The sequence below is a fragment of the Ambystoma mexicanum genome, chromosome 13, assembly GCF_040938575.1.
Source record: "Ambystoma mexicanum isolate Mex_15411 chromosome 13, UKY_AmexF1_1, whole genome shotgun sequence".
Classification (NCBI taxonomy): domain Eukaryota; kingdom Metazoa; phylum Chordata; class Amphibia; order Caudata; family Ambystomatidae; genus Ambystoma; species Ambystoma mexicanum.
Window position 1 is genome coordinate 159020127 of NC_090938.1, and position 17355 is coordinate 159037481.

The 17355-nt window shown below is 50.8% G+C and overlaps 1 protein-coding gene across 1 annotated transcript in view; it reads left to right on the forward strand.

The window, feature by feature from the left end:
• UQCC2 (ubiquinol-cytochrome c reductase complex assembly factor 2) overlaps positions 1-17355 on the forward strand; it is a 92536-nt gene that overhangs the window by 19243 nt on the left and 55938 nt on the right. The window lies entirely within an intron of this gene.

A 17355-nucleotide genomic window follows, 5' to 3' on the forward strand; every position in this document is an offset into this window, starting at 1 on the left:
GGATTCTTCGCGGCCTTCTCTTCAGCAGCCTAACGGCACCTGTAAAGACAAAGAACATTGTTAAGTAGGAATCGGGTGAAGGCGGCCGCATTTACTTTTCTTACCTGCTTTTGTGCGCGTATTACGATCTCTTCAACCGCAGCAGCCCGGCACCTGAAAACAAGAAAAGACATTATTTAAGTGCCATTAAAGACTGCAAGAAAGCCTAACACTTACGTGTTTCCCCACGTGCATCCGCGACTGGGAAAACACCCACAAGGTCCCGACACCTCCAAATAAGAAAAGAACATTGTTAGAAGTGCTATAATAAGGTCACAGATCATTATACTCACGTACTTCGTACGTGCAACGGCAATGGACGAACAACGCCCGCAACATCTCAAGACCTGAAAACAAAAAACAAGGGACATTATTGAGGTGTCATTGAAATTCCCATACCTACGTACAACCGCACGTGTCGCGCTCTCAGTGACCACGCCCTCAGCATCCAGGCACCTGAAAAAGACAATGCAAAGACTTCATTAAAGGTGCCCATCTCTTCAAGACTATAAACTCTTTATACCTACTGGCATCCGCTCGTGCAGTAACGGCGGCATCACCTTTTGGCATCTCAGCACCTGTGCCACTTCTAAGGCCACAAAAGACTTTGAGGACCTCCAGTGACGTAACTGGAACCCACGCACCCCTGCATAAGTTGCAGGATGGAGAGCCCAGCATTTATACGCCTAAGGTGAGAGCTCACCAGGACATTGGACTTTCGAAGAGTTGGCGATTAGTGAGGAGGAAGTCCAGCCAAAGGTCATTAACCTTTTTTTCTTCCGCCTGCAGAAACCTTACCCTGCAAGCCAGACGGTCAATAAGAGGAAGCCCAGTCCAGAGAGTCATCCGAGCTCTACGCTTCTCAATTGAAGAGACTATAACAGTTCATCCGGGACCAGCGCCTCCGTGGGAATCAGGTGAGCGTTACAGAACGCAAAGCCCTCCAATAACCTCCTACCCAGGCGCTATGGAAACTTCCGACACTGATCAAATGGCCCAGTTTCTAGGGGAATTAAGAGCTGAAGTACATGCTGCCCGCCAGGAAACGAATGACCTGAGGAGGGAATTGATTATGTCCAAAGAACGAACTGATGACCTTGCCAGACAGTTATTACAAACACAAGCGGGGCAAACCCCTCTACCTAATTCAGGAGGGACCTATACCCCGGCGGCTTCAGCCAATCCTGTTCAAATCAATCTGCCCGGAAATGTGCCTTTGGCTCCGCCCGAACGCTTCTCTGGTGACCCTAAGAGGTTTGCGGTGTTCATAAATCAGTGCCGATTGCACTTTCTTTGTAGACCAGCTGCTTTTCCGACTGATCAGACTAAAGTAGCCTTTGTGCTTTAGTATCTTAGCGGCAGCGCCGCTAATTGGTCAATCCCTCTGGTTACACAGGATGACCCGATTCTTCGCAATTTCCAGGCCTTCCAGGCCAATATGGAAAGACTTTTCGCAAGACATTCCCAGGGGCAGGCCCTGGACAATGAACTCTTTTCCCTACGGCAGGGCAATCAGGATCTTCTGGCTCATATTGCGTCATTTAACAGACTCATCGTTGAAACCAGATGGCCCGAGGACAAGAGGATCACGCTTGTCAACAGGGGTTTGCGTGGCAAACTCAAAGTCGTCCTAGCCCAGGTCGTGAATCCCCCTCAAGATTGTTCAGAGTACATTGATTTAGTGGTCCGATTGGATCACAGACTACAAAACAGAAAGGCAGACCGCTCCAGGTTCGAAACTCGAGTATTCTCTAAGCCACTAACTCACACCAAAGGAGTTGAAGCCGTAGAACCTATGCAAATAGGGGTCGTAAAGGGTCCCCTAACCCAGAAAGAACGCGACAGGAGACGACAATTGCAGCTATGTCTCTATTGTGCAAATTCATTTCCTCCGAGATTGCCCGGTGAAACCTCCGAAGAAGACAGTGGGAGCTTCTGATAAGAATTCCGAAAAGCCCGAGCCGGGAAACAACCTCGCCCGACAAGTGTAGAGGTCCGCTTGCCGAGCGTAAAAAACAGTTCTTTGACCTCGCACTTCATAATGTCAATGGTCCTCATAAATCCAGAACGACAGGATCGTTTGCATGCCATTAAAGCATACATTGATAGCGGAGCGATTGGAAATTATGTAGACCGCAAGATGGCTTCCAGGATGAACCTACCCCTTTGTCCTAAGGTAATTAAAGACGTCATTACCACAGTGGATGGTACAGAAATAGCCTCTGGACCGGTAACCCATACCACCACAGAAGTGACGTTATTAGGCCAAGATGGACATCGGGAGGTAATCGTGTTCGATGTGATCAAGGCCCCTCAGTTCCAAATAATTCTGGGGATCCCTTGATTGGAGAAACACAATCCTCAAATTGATTGGCGAGCAAAAAAGATACAGTTCCCAGAGTGTGCACCTACTTGTTATCCTCGACCCAGTATTGGCCTAGCGGTAGCAACATCCGAAGGACCGCAATTGCCTCCAGAGTATCAAGAATTCCAAGATGTCTTTCAGAAGGAACAGGCTAATACCCTGCCTCCCCACAGATCTTACGACTGTCAAATAGACCTGATACCCGGAGCCACTCCCCCTTGTAGTAGAATTTACGCCCTTACCGAGCCTGAAAATCTTCATTAGCGACAGTATCTGGACCAGTACCTGGCCAATGGATTTATCCGACCATCAAAGTCTCCTGCATCCTCGGCTCTGTTCTTCGTACCTAAAAAAGAAGGTGACCTTAGAACCTGTATTGATTATCGTGCCCTGAACCAGATAACGGTAAAGAACAGATACCCACTACCTCTGATTCCAGAACTCCTTGACCAAGTTAAGAACGCCTGCATTTATACAAAGCTAGATCTCCGGGGAGCCTACCACTTGGTACGGATTAAAGAAGGCGACGAATGGAAGACGGCATTTCGCACCAAGAATGGACTATTTGAATACCAAGTGATGCCCTTCGGACTATGCAATGCACCAGCCGCTTTTCAGTATTTTATGAATGATGTCCTCAGAGAACTCATAGATGTTTGCGTAGTCGTCTACATAGATGACATCCTTGTGTACTCATCTTCAGAAGCAGATCATCGGAAACATGTTAGAGCCGTCCTTGAAAAACTCTGCCAACATAAGCTTTTTGCTAAGCTCGAAAATTGTGTTTTTCACGTCACGGAGGTCGAATTTCTAGGCTTTATTCTGACACCAAAAGGAGTCCACATGGACTCGAGAAAGGTGGACGCTATCATCAAGTGGCCATCACCTACTTCCGTGAAAGGTGTCCAAAGCATGTTAGGTTTCGCCAACTTTTACCGCAGGTTTATTCCAGAGTTTTCACGAGTGGTGCAGCCCATCACCGCCCTCTTAAGAAAAAACAAACGATTCGAGTGGTCAACAGAAGCAGAACAGGCCTTTCAAGAGCTAAAAGCCAAGTTCACCTCAGCACCCATACTGAAACACCCACGCCCAGACCTCCCTTACATCGTTGAGACCGACGCCTCCAGTTTAGCAATGGGGGTGGTTCTATCACAGAGAGAGCCGGAAACTAACCAATTGCACCCCGTGGCATTCTGGTCTCGCAAGTTCTCGACGCCTGAAATTAACTACACCATCACAGATAAAGAGCTTTTAGCAATTAAGTCCGCTTTCAAGGCCTGGCGGCACTATCTCCTTGGAGCCAAACACACTGTCACGGTAATCACCGATCATTGAAACCTACAATACCTGAAAACCGCGCCAAAGCTCAGTCCTCCAGAGAGCTTCGCTGGGCACTTTTCTTTGCTGAGTTTGACTTTGTAATTACTTATCGCCCCGGCAACAAAAATGGCAAAGCGGATGCCCTTTCCCGGATTGGAATGGGAGATAATATTGTCAATCCTGAACCTGTGCCAATAATTCCAGAACAGAGAATCCTGGGCCTGATTTCTTCACAATCCATCGAAGATATCGAAGCAAAAGTTAAACAACTTGTGACCCCTTCGGACTTACAAAACTGGCAACTGAAGGGAAAGGACTTCATCATAAAAAAAGACCTGCCTTACTTTCAGGGACGACTATTCCTACCACATGCCGATTTACAAAAACAGGTAATCTCTTGCTACCATGATTCCTTGATGGAGGGCCACCCAGGCATTGCCAAAACCTCGGAAAAAGTCAAGAGACACTTCTGGTGGCCGTCATGGAGAAAAGACATAAAGGAGTTTGTGATGTCCTGTGGTATGTGTGCCCAAAACAAAGGTCAGAAGGAAAGACCACCGGGTCTCCTGCATCCGCTAGACATCCCGCCACATCCCTGGCATACCCTCTCCATGGACTTCATCACCGATTTACCCTCCTGTTCCGGATACAACACTATTCTAGTAATTGTAGATTTGTTTTCTAAAATGGCCCACTTCGTTCCACTAAAGGGCTTACCTTCAGCTTGAGTTCTAGCACGGGAATTCCTTGAAAATATTGTAAGATTGCACGGCTTCCCTTCGGTTTTGATCTCAGATAGGGGGAGCCAGTTTATCTCTCACTTTTGGCGAAGTTGATGTCGTTTAGCTCAAATCGATGTGAGACTTTCAACCAGCCATCATCCCCAGACCGACGGACAAACTGAGAGGACAAACCAAACTCTGGAACAATATTTACTTTGTATGCTACAGCAGTCGGAAAGTAATTGGAAAGATATCCTTTGGATAGCCGAATATGCTTACAACAACTCGATCCATTCAGGAACTGGAAAAAGTCCCTTTTACATTTTATATGGGATTCATCCTCGAACCTCCAATCTCGACCCGCCCCAAGATCTTGGAACGCCTGCCGTGGATCAACTTCACAATGCTATCACTCAAGCTTTCAAAGAAGCGACAATCCGCCTACAACAGGCTAAAGAAGGGTACAAAAGGGGATCAGACCAACACCGAAGAGACGCCCCTCAATACCAGGTTGGAGATCAAGTTTGGTTAACCACCAAACATTTATCACTTAAAGGACCTCACACCTTCAACCCAAAATATCTGGGACCATATCCAATTACAGCCATAATAAACCCAGTGGCTGTCTAATTGGGTTTGCCATCCCACATGAAAATACATCCGGTGTTTCACGTATCTCTACTAAAACCTATGCAACCTGGAACCAGACTGAATAAACCTCCAGAGCCTATTCAAGTAAATGGAGAACCTGAATTTGAGGTTAAAAACATCCTGGACTCCAAGATCATCAAGTCAAAATTATACTATCTGATCGACTGGAAGGGTTACGGACCTCAAGAACGACCATGGGAACCCTCTGACCACGTCCATGCTCCTCGTCTAGTCAGAAAATTCCACCGAACCTTTCCCAATAGGCCAAAACCTCCGGGGAAGGCAAGTTTGGGAGGGGCCTTGAGAGGGGGTGCTGTCATGAGCACTGCTCCCGAGAAGCCAAGTCAAGCCCAGCAACCCCGGAAGCAGGCTCACGACCCTTGTCCCCGGCTCCAGCAAACCCCTATTGGGGCCCTTTGGACCATGTCCTGGCGCCTCTGGCGCCAGGCTCATAAGGAACCTCAGTCCCGGCGCCAGGGACGCCGGGCTCATAATTCTTGCAAAGGTGCTTGGGTGGACCTACCTGTAGCAGACCATGCTGCATACTCACCTTTGCAAATGCTGGCAGGATGAAGTCCCCAGCCTTCTGCTGGGAGGAACTATTCCCTGAACTGGGACTACTTTCTTACCTGGGTGGGGCTGGTGCCACTCCTTAGCTCTGGAACACAGGAACTCTTTTACCTGGGCGAGGCTGAGGAAGAAGACACCCAATCACTCCAACACTATTTAAACCACACCCGATTGGGAAAACGTGCTTCGCGTTATTCTGCATCTGCAGCAGGACGCTCACCGAGTCAGCTCCAGCATTCCAGTGACATCTCCAGCTTCAGCTCAGCAACCTGAGGAAGAAAGACACGAGAACTATACTTACCATCCAGGAATCCAGACACCGGCAGAACCTGCAAGCAAAAGAAACATAAGGTTAGCAAGTTGCAACACGTTCGCAGCCGCGCTCGCTTACCTGATCCATCTGTGCTTTCACGGATTCTTCGTGGCCTTCTCTTCAGCAGCCTAACCGCACCTGTAAAGACAAAGAACATTGTTAAGTAGGAATCGTGTGAAGGCGGCCGCATTTACTTTTCTTACCTGCTTTTGTGCGCGTATTATGATCTCTTCAACCGCAGCAGCCCGGTACCTGAAAATAAGAAAAGACATTATTTAAGTGCCATTAAAGACTGCAAGAAAGCCTAACACTTACGTGTTTCCCCACGTGCATCCGCGACTGGGAAAACGCCCGCAAGGTCCCGACACCTGCAAATAAGAAAAGAACATTGTTAGAGGTGTTATAATAAGGTCACAGATTATTATACTCACGTACTTCGCACGTGCAACGGCAACGGACGAACAACGCCCGCAACATCTCAAGACCTGAAAACAGAAAACAAGGGACATTATTGAGGTATCATTGAAATTCCCATACCTACGTACAACCGCACGTGTTGCACTCTCAGTGACCACGCCCTCAGCATCCAGGCACCTGAAAAAGACAATGCAAAGACTTCATTAAAGGTGCCCATCTCTTCAAGACTATAAACTCTTTATACCTACTGGCGTCCGCTCGTGCAGTAACGGCGGCATCACCTTTTGGCATCTCAGCACTTGTGCCACTTCTAAGGCCACAAAAGACTTTGAGGACCTCCAGTGACGTAACTGGAACCCACGCACCCCTGCATAAGTCGCAGGATGGAGAGCCCAGCATTTATACGCCTAAGGTGAGAGCTCACAAGGACATTGGACTTTCAGAGAGTTGGCGATTAGTGAGGAGGAAGTCCAGCCAAAGGTCATTAACCTTTTTTTCTTCCGCCTGCAGAAACCTTACCCTGCAAGCCAGACGGTCAATAAGAGGAAGCCCAGTCCAGAGAGTCATCCGAGCTCTACGCTTCTCAATTGAAGAGACTATAACAGTTCAGCCGGGACCAGCGCCTCCGTGGGAATCAGGTGAGCGTTACAGTAGTGACCTGCATTGGTTGTAGCTCCTGCATGGTAGATTATACCTATTGTTGTAAAGGTTTCCTTTCCAAGTGACACTTGACCGTGTGGGAATTCAGTCAGTTTGCAGTTGTTTTTGGTACCATCTGCATTATAACGTAGAAGCATAAGTATTATGTAGGCACTATGCGATTGTATCAGTAAGGTGGAGCGATTGTCTGAATTGCAAATAGTACATAATCTGCCATGGCGTGCATTCTGTACAAATTGCTGAAATGGAATGGATTCACAATTAGGTATGGAAACATACACAAATCGCTCATTTGGGATTTGTTCCTGTATCACATTGTTACAGAGAGTGCATGTATGTTTCCACATGTACGATATCTGGAAGATTTCATTTACAGGTATGCTTTTGTTTTCCAATTCTAGTAGTAAATACATTAGAAATTCTTGTGGATCTTCCTATGAGTTCATAGTGAATCTCACATTTTCCAGCACAGTAGACCAATGCTTGCCTTATTCCATGAACACTGTATGTGTTGTCAGGATTGTTTGTTGCATTTCTATGCAGCACTAACATTTGCAAACACAATTGGTCTTTACTGTGTAAGTAAATATTGTTAACAATCGGTGGCAATTGAACTAGAATATTCATTGCCACATTTACATAGCAACTTACCCCAGTTTCATTTGAACATTTGAATGGACCAGCTAGTTCTGTATCTGAGTGCATTTTTCAGAGTTTCTGTTCCTTCTTTGAAGAAGTACCTGGTTTACATTCCCTAATAGGTTCTTCTTTGTTTGTGGTAATTGATGAAGATTTAGCTGCCTTTGTTTTCTTTGAGGGATTCGCTGTTGGATTCTGTTGCATTTCTGTTTGATTTAGTTTTCTTTCACCACATTTCACTTTATCTGGAACAGGATATTGTTTCAGATGGGGGTTGTACAGTGAACGCAGTCTATTGTATTCTAGAATGCAAGGAATATCAGCTTTGACTTTACTTGCATCAAAGTTCATTAGCAATATACCGTCAAGTGTACGTAAGCGTTATAATGCTACGTAGCTCATGCCTTCTTTAAAGACTGTGGGGTCGATTCATGGAATTAATGTGCGCCGAAAATTCCCGCGCAGAGGTGCCAAAACGTGCGATTCGCAGTAAAAGTGCGAAAATCGCAGTGCAAGTGTGAAAATCGCAGGGAAACCAGCGCACATCGATTCATGGAAGTCCGTGCGCGAGAAAAACATTGGATGTACGCCGGCGCACAGGTCATCCAACAGCGTGCGCCACGGCCACTGCGAAATCGCACATAGCGTGGCGCACATCACAAAAGTAGGCGGAACACGGGGCGTAACACTCGGAATGGGGAACAACGCGTGAAAATATGGGCGTCACTGGGGGAAGTACAGGAGGCAAGTGCGCGGAACGCCCACACGCTCGCCTACAACCCGTATTCATGGAATCGAATAGGGCAAACCAGCGCACGGTGAAAGACGCGCACAGGGCAAAACAAGTACGCCACAAGAAAGCAGGCGGTAGCGTCCCTGCGCCTGAAATAAATGTGCGCCAAAATGTGCGCTAACAAAAAGCACCCATATACAGCCATGATGAATGGTCCATACAGTGGCCTTCTTGGACAAATGAGGTGCAAAGGGGTACCGACAAACACGGACACCCGCTGTGTGAAAAATAGCGTGTGCGTGTGTTTCTGGGTGCGCGGGAAGTTCCACACGCGATTGGCCTGGGTACGTGTACTTCGGGGTGCGCGGGGAGTTCCACACGTGATTAGCCTGGGTACGTGTACTTCGGGATGCGCGGGAAGTTCCACAAGCGATTAGCCTGGGTACGTGTGTTTCCGGGTGCGCGGGAAGTTCCACACGCGATTGGCCTGGGTACGTGTACTTTGGGGTGCGCGGGAAGTTCCACACGCGATTGGCCTGGGTACATGTACTTCGGGTGCGCGGGAAGTTCCACACGCGATTGGCCTGGGTACGTGTATTCCGAGGTGCGCGGGAAGATTCACACGCGATTTAAGCAGGGTACGTGTATTTCGGTGGTGCCGGGGAATGCTACACGTGATTTGGCCGTGTGGGTCCTCCCAGGTGTTCCCTCTACACCCTCCACGGCCCCTGCAGGCAGCCCACACCACAGGGCACTACCATGCACCCCTGCTCATGTCCCACAGGCAACCCACATGTCACCTTGCACTACTGATCACCAACACATGTCTCCCAGCACCCCCACCCCCCAGAACTGTGGGGCACCCTCCACCAGGCCCCCACTCATGTGTCCCATCACCCCACCCACCAGCATCCAGGGGCACCCTCCACCAGGCCCCCACTCATGTCTCCCAGCAGCCCCCACCCCAGCCGTGCGATTTGCCTGGGTACGTGTATTCCTGGGGTGCGCGGGTAGTCTCCCATGCGATACCATCAGGGTACGTGTATTATGGGTCCGCGTGAACTTCCACACGCGATACCAGCAGGCTGCGTGTATTACGTGGTTCGCAGGAAGTTCCACACGCGATTGCCCTGGGTACGTGTATTTCGGGGTGCGTGTGAAGTTTCACACGCGATTTTGCAGGGTACGTGTATTTCGGTGTGCGCGTGAACTTCCACACGCGACTGGGCCTGTGAGAGTGGGGTACGTGTATTCCAGGGGTGGGTGGGAATATTTACTCGCGACTCGGCCTGGGAGAGCGTGTTACGTGTATTCATGGGGTGGGCGGGAAGATTCACACGGGTCGCCTACAACGCGCCGAAAAATAAATGGTCCAATCCTGAAACACGTACGCCAGCATGAAGCAGGCGTACGTCGACCCGCGCAGCATAAAAGTGCGCGCAAGCAACAAACAAGCTCAGACGCCAGGATGAATATACCGTTCCTAGCAGCAGTGGCCGTGGGTTACCAAAGGAGGAGGGGGAGGAGGATAGTGAGGGCCCGAATAATTTTCACTCCCAGAACCAGCCTTTTTGGGATGCCTGATGACCAGGTGTATGGGAGGTACAGGTTTCCACCACACATAATACTGGACCTGGTCAGTGAGTGGGAGGATGACCTCACATCACCCACCCTGTGCTCCCAAGCACTCAGCCCCCTGGAGAAGGTCCTTAATGTACTGCACTTCTTGGCCACAGGATCATTTCAGCGGACAAGTGTCATAGTGGGTGGGGTGTCACAGGCCACGCAGTCATGCTGCCTACACCAGGTCTTGAACATCATCACTCCACGCCCATCAGTCCGCAGGCACATATACCTGCCCAGGACACCTGCAGAAAGGCAGGCTGCCGCCCTTGATTCCTACAGTGTGGCACAATTCCCCAAAGTGCTAGGTGCCATTGACTGCACCCATGTGGCACTACGTCCCCCCAGGGGCATCTGAGCACATCTATAGGAACCGCAAGCACTGGCATTCCATCAACGTGCAGGTAGTATGTAATGCCAAGGGAATCATCACCTCAGTATATGCCAACTATCCAGGGTCCACCCACGACAGCTTCATTTACCGAATGTCTACCCTAAGCCGGGACCTAGAAGCTGGGCGGCAGGCGATACATGGCTGCTTGGTGAGTATGAATGCCACTGCACATGCATGCATGTCAGATGCAGAGTTATGTCACTACCCCACTAATGATACCCATCACCTCCTCACCAGGGGATAGTGCCTACCCTCTGAGCACCCACATGATGACGCCAATTCGGAACCCCATCACGCGTCCCGAGTTAAGATACAACACAGCCCATATTGCAACCCGGGGCATAGTGGACCGCACATTCGGAGTGCTCAAGTCACGCTTTCGCTCCCTTGACCGTTCTGGCGGGCAGCTGTTATATGCGCCCCCAGTAGTGTGCAGGATCATAGTGGCAGCATGTGTCCTGCACAATGTTGCAACACGCCGGGGCCTGGCTGTGGACATGGTGGAGCCCCCACATCCCCAACCACATGCACGCCCACTGCGCATGGGAGGGGAAAGGGCACGGGGTGAGGCAGCCCGTACGCAGCTGGTGGCTAATTACTTCACATAGAAATCACACCCCTGTGGAGTGCACGCAGCCCTGGCAGATACCATCTGATAAGCAATGATGATTCGACCTGACAATTATGACGAACAAAGGGACAGTCAACTGTCAGAACCATAGCGGCCTGAGATTGTTCATGTGGAAGTGTCACAATGTGTGCATCCCTACCTACACAAACACCACCAATGCATTGTCATCAAAAGACACACTTCCATGCTGCAGAAATAAATACCCACTTGCAAAATACTACATGAGAACAGTGCCATGTCACCCAACCCCTCCCCGGCACGGCCACACAACATACCATGGCATGTCATGCAATGTGAGAGCAAACAAATTAATCCCCACAACATGCCCCAAGTGTCACCAACTACAGTGTCCCTAATGGAAACATGGCCACACATGAAATGCTCACAGTAATGCAGGACCTACAACACACATGACCAAATACTTACCAAGAATACCAATCACCTACACAACCTCCAACCTACCTTAAACATGACTTTACAGATTTAAAATATTGGTAGCCTCACTACCTGATAATGCCAGCACTTCGAACACTTCCAAGTATACATTGTTAGCGCCACGCAAGAGTGTAGGTGCACTGCTTACAACATGGGCTCCAGTTCCAAGGTGGACCGCCTTGTGAAGACATGAGAAATGGACCTGCAAATTAGGAGGATGAGATGGATGCAGAGGCACATATCAATTCACAATGCAGTGTACAATACAACAACAATATGCACTATGAATGTATACACAGTATTGACTACAGACTGCCCACACATCAAATGGGAGTCCAACGTCACCATGTACGTTAATGTCACTTGGGCACACCCTTTGCAAGCCAATGGAAACGGGAAGCAGGAGGGGTGTGTGTCACACAAAACCAAGCATCTGAACCAAATTCATAACAAGCCTGCATGTGCCCAGCCACAATACAGCGTATGCCCACGGGAGCCACACAAGGCAACACACTGTCCAAAAAATAAAATAAAAAAAAATAAAAAGAAAAAAAAATCAAAAATGGCCATTAATGGGCCCAGGGGCGTGGGGGAGGCCACCCAGGAGGTCCGAGGACAGGGTGCACACCAAAACCCACCTGTGTGGATGTTGCAAAAAAAAAACACCTCCATGGGCTCATGGCCTGCACGGCTACCCTATTGTGAGAGAATCACTGCTGTCGCTCTCCTCACCCTCTGCAGCTACATCAGGAGGTGGTGGCACTATGGGAGGCAGCCCACGCAAAGCCCTAGTCTGGTCCTCCATGGCAGCAAGCATGCGGGTATGGAAGGTCTCGTTCTGGAGGATAATTGTGCGTAGGTCCCCATGCAACAACTCACGGGATGCCCGGACCTCCGCCCTAGTTGCCTGCATCTCAGCTGAGAGCGTACGTGTGAGACGCTCCAGCTGCTGTTCTGTCCTTCTGTTTGTTGAAGCATCAAGCTCAACAAGAGTCGTCCTGAGGTGAAGGAGTTCCACCTTCAGGGCTTCCCTGTGGCCCTGGGACTCTATGGGAATGGCTTCCCGCAGAGTCGCCAGTGCCGCCCGCCTGTCCCTGTCAGACGCCAACATGTCCTCCCTGTGTGACTGGCAGATGGAGTCTGTTGCCTCCTGTAGTCGCTCCATCAGCCTTTCGGGGGGGACAATGTAAGTGGCCACCCTATCCATGGCCTGAGCCATTATCTCTGATGATGCTGCCTGTTGGGTTACCATACCGTATATGGATTGCTCCCATGCGGTATTGCCCGGTGGCGTACGGACACCACGTCGGCGGGCACCACACCTGTCTGGGGCAAGGCGAACTGCGCCTTGCTGTGCCGGCACTGCCTGAGGCTGCAGGACTGCATTCCCCCTCTGATCCGCTGGCCCAGGAACAGGATCAGATGTTGCGGAGTGTGACCCTGCACCCGTAACTACCAAAGGCGTAGCTGCCAACACTGACATCCCCATTGAGGGTTCTAACCCTGGTGCAGGTGGGTCGGACAGAACAGAATCCCTCCCAGGAACACTCACCTGCGACGGCACATAGGTCTCATCATCCGAATCGACACCTGAATACAGCTCGGGGGAGGTGCAGCCAGAGACACCCTTTGAGAGCACGAACTGCAGCAGTTGTGGGTTCTCACCCACCACCACACCACGTCCCTCACTGGTGGTCGGTCGGGCTTGAGACCCCTCCTGGGTCTGCACCATCTCCACAACCCCAGCAGTATCAAGTGCGTCATCCCCTGCAAAGACATAAAAGAAAACAAATGGAAACAGGCATTAGCACTATGGCACACAATTAGGGCTGAGAAGCTACAGAAACAGTACTTGATTGACACATGTCCCACATGACTAAAACCCTCCCATGCATGCACCGTCACTGCGTGTGAAGGGGAGGCAGATGGCACACATTGATGACACCAAGATGGAAGATGAACACATTTGCTGCATGCTGCCTAGCAGTGGAATCACACATTAGCCTGTGATTGGCAGGTCAAATACACATGCCATCACACAGATGGCATGTACCCTAGCCATAAAGTGATGATGGAGAGGAGGGCACCAATTGTTCATTCAGTCTAGTTTGCTCATGAAATTGATTTTTTCATTGAAATGGTTCAAATGTTTAACCTGGAGCTGCCAGTCCAAAATGGTCCTATAGCTCAGGGACATGCCTAAACAAATCATGTCCAGGAAACAAAGCCAGTCCACTGTTACCATAGCCATGTCAGACATGTGACAATAGGACTGAGAAATGCCTAGTAAAAGTGGTGGTATGCAAACAATCTGCCTGAATAAACAGAGGAAAATAAGCAACAATGTTGTGGCACGATGACACTTTAAGGGCAACTGGCGTGGTGTTGGGCTGGATGTCTAATGTTGGCAGAAGGGATACTGCTATACCCAAATGCTGGTGGGCAGAATGTATTGGATGAGGCACATGGGTGACCCAAACCACTCAGGCACACACACCCTCACCTGGCACCCAAACAGAAGCCCTCACACACACACCATGCACATGGATGACACACACATGCATGTGCACTCACCGGACAATGCCTCGTAATCTGCCAGTTCTCCCACGCCTTGGATCTGTTCCTCCGTGACGTAGGTCCCAGCAACCTGCTCATGTGGAGTGAGTTCTATGTCCTCTGCTGGAGACCCACCTCCAGTCACTAGAGTAGCGGCATGACTTGAGGCCAGCTTATCCTTTGCCCTGCGCTTCAGGTCATTCCAGCGCTTGTAGCATTCAGTAGCTGTGCGCCTCACGATTCCAAAGGCACTTATGAAGTCCGCGATGGTCTGCCAGTGTGCCTGACGTTGTGCAGGTGTGGTCTTGGATCCTGCAACAATCACCATTTCGCGGTCATGTGCAGACACATACTCTACAAGTGCATTCAGTTCGGCCTCATTGAAGCTGGGCTTCCTTGACGGGCCGGACTGTGTAGCCGTGTCTGGGGCATCAGCCTCTACTGGACTAGCACTCTTCCTCTTCCGCTTGCAAGGTGGTGGGGATCCTGAATGTCCTACGCCACTCTGGACACTAGGGGCAGGAGCCCCGGTGGACTCTGTACTAGGAGTGTGGGATTGCACACTCAGCATGGGAGTTGGTGCAGGCATTAGCTCAAGTGTGATGGTGTCTGGGAGAATGTCAGCACGATGGACTTGGACCGACACTGTCCTGGCTGGGTGTGTGAGAGGTGGGGTGGATGGAGCCGCAGCTGCCCCTGCAGCCTCCGCAGCCTGCCTACGCGGGGCAGCAGATGACCTAGCTGCCCCTGATCCACGTGCCCTGATGACACCAATGTGCACCGGCGCACGTGGCCTAGACCTGCTGACCTGGAAGTCAGCCATGGAGTCACCCTGTGCCAGGTCTGGTTCCACAGTGGGCTGGTCCAACAAGGGGTGAGCATGGATGGTGTCAGCCACGTTACCCTCAACCAGGGGGGGGGGGGCCTGGGTGTCCCTGACTGCTCCTCCACACATGGGATGGCTAGGGGCACCCTGCAAGTCACGGCCACGTCCCCTACCGGATCCACCACGGCCACCACTTGGGGCTCGGCCACCTTTGCCACCCTTACGGCTTGTTCGCCTCCCAGCCATGGCACTGATGTTATTGTGCGTATGGGAGTCGATGTGAACTATTGTCCTGGGCAATTGGGGGTCAAAGGGGTTGGGTACCAGATGGTAATCGTACCCTAGTGCTCTAGCAAGGCTGTATGTCACCCCTGGGGAAAGATGACGAGTCACGCAACGCACAGGCACCCCAAAAAAGGGAAGTAAGGTGCACGCAACCCCTCCTAGAACACGTGTGTGGAAAAATAAACCTGCACTACGCTGTGGCACCCAGAAACGCAAGAATGAACGTATGCGTGTCACACGCAGCCTAGAATGACCTCTGAAGGGGTATGCGACACACGGGGCAAGCACAGATGTTAAATACGTGCGCGACTCACCGTCTGCTAGGAACAAAAGCGTGAAAAATGTGCGCGTTGGCAACACCCCCGCCAAAAGAAGAATTGTACGCTGTCTGAGGAGACAGGACAACAGTAGAAGGGAACGCTGTTTGAGGAAACAGGCCCAGGAAAAAGAGGAAAAGAGAAAAAGCTGTCAGAGGTAACAGGGAGTACGAACTTGAAACGCTGTGAAGTAAATCGCGTGTGAACTGACAAGAAGTACAGATTTCACCCACTCGCTCTCCACGAAAAGCACGTACAAGGAAATGGCATTCTACACGTACCTTTTATACACACGTCACAGACGCGCATACGCGATGAGGCCATTTCCACCAATTACACGCTTTGACACTCGGACGTGTATCTTTTTTTTTACACGCACCATTCTCTACGGTCATGCGCGTGACATCATAGCCGCGCATGGGGGCCCTTTGTGCCAATGAAATCGCGTATGCGTGCAGACGCGCTTACGCCCTTTCCTCGAATTACATGCAGACGTGCAGGATTTTCACGTGCCAAATCACTCCGTATCAAGCTGGCCACGCGTAAGCACACGGAAGACCACGCTCCTGCCCAGAAAGCCGATTTACTGCCCCCCAGAGCCCTGAGCACGCTCCCACCTGCCATCTGCTGCTGCCTGACTGCCTGCTGCCCACGTGCCCTGCCATTTGCTGCCTGCACATCAGCCAGGGGTGCTGTTGCTGTGACCACCCCTGCTGGAACCGAAGACTCCCGACTGGGATTCCATCGCTCCACAGCCCATCCCCGCCCCAGGACCCAGTTGCCCACCCACTCCTGCCTCTGGGGTTGTCATGTCGGGCACTGCAACATCTTGCACCACTGACAACCCCCGGCCAGAGAGGCAGAGGGGCACCAGCTTCAGTGCCAGGGAAGTTGGTGTCCTGGTGGAGCAAGTCCTGGGGCAGTATGATGCCCTCTTCGGAAGTGTTCGCGCCGACAAGGAAGGACGGACTCGGATCTGGACGGACATCGTGACTGCCATCAATGCGGAGGGGGTGGCAGTCCGCGACTTCCAACATGTCAAGAAGCGCTGGGAGGACTTCAGGTCCAGGACCCTGAACAAGGCCCAGCGCCTCTTGAAGGCAGCGGATGCTAGGGGGCGCCGGGGCCACTTGTCGGAAGATCAGATGAGGGTCCTGGAACGCATATCCCCAGCGCTCCACGTCCAGGTCCTTGAGAGGCAGACCCGTCTGGAGTCGAGCGGTAAGTGTACATGCATCATGATTGTAAGCTGTGCGTGTGGTGATGTGCCAGTAGTGTGCCGGTTGCACATCTGTTTGTATGGGGCCGAGTATGGGTGGGGGTGTACAGGGCCGTGAGGCTAACACATGCGAGGGCTGTCATGTGTGAGACATGGATGGTGCTTGTGTGTGTAAGCTTGCATGCCAAATGCAGTTGTGTGGACACACATGTTTGGATGAATGTGTATGTAAGTAGGCATGTTCGTGATGTCACGCATGTATGTTGTTTTCAGCTGTATGTATCAGCACTGTGTACATGTGCATATGTGTGTATTTGACAATGGTGCAACAGTGATGTAACATGGATGCATGTGACAGCGGGATGTGGAAGCCTGATTGGCAGATGTGACATGGATGCCCATCTGAACACTGGGACAGTTGGCTGAGGTGTACACATGCATGCAAGTGTGGTGGTGTGCGTGCATGTGTAGTGCACTCCCTGTGTTGCATGTGATGTCTGGCTCACCTTTGCCTGCTCATGCTGTTGTATGTGTATGGATGGTGCTGGCAGTTGCGATGTGGCTGTGGTATGGCTCATGTGTGCAAGTTGAAATGACATGTGTGTTGCCAATTGTGATGCCATGTCTGAGGTTTGCCAAT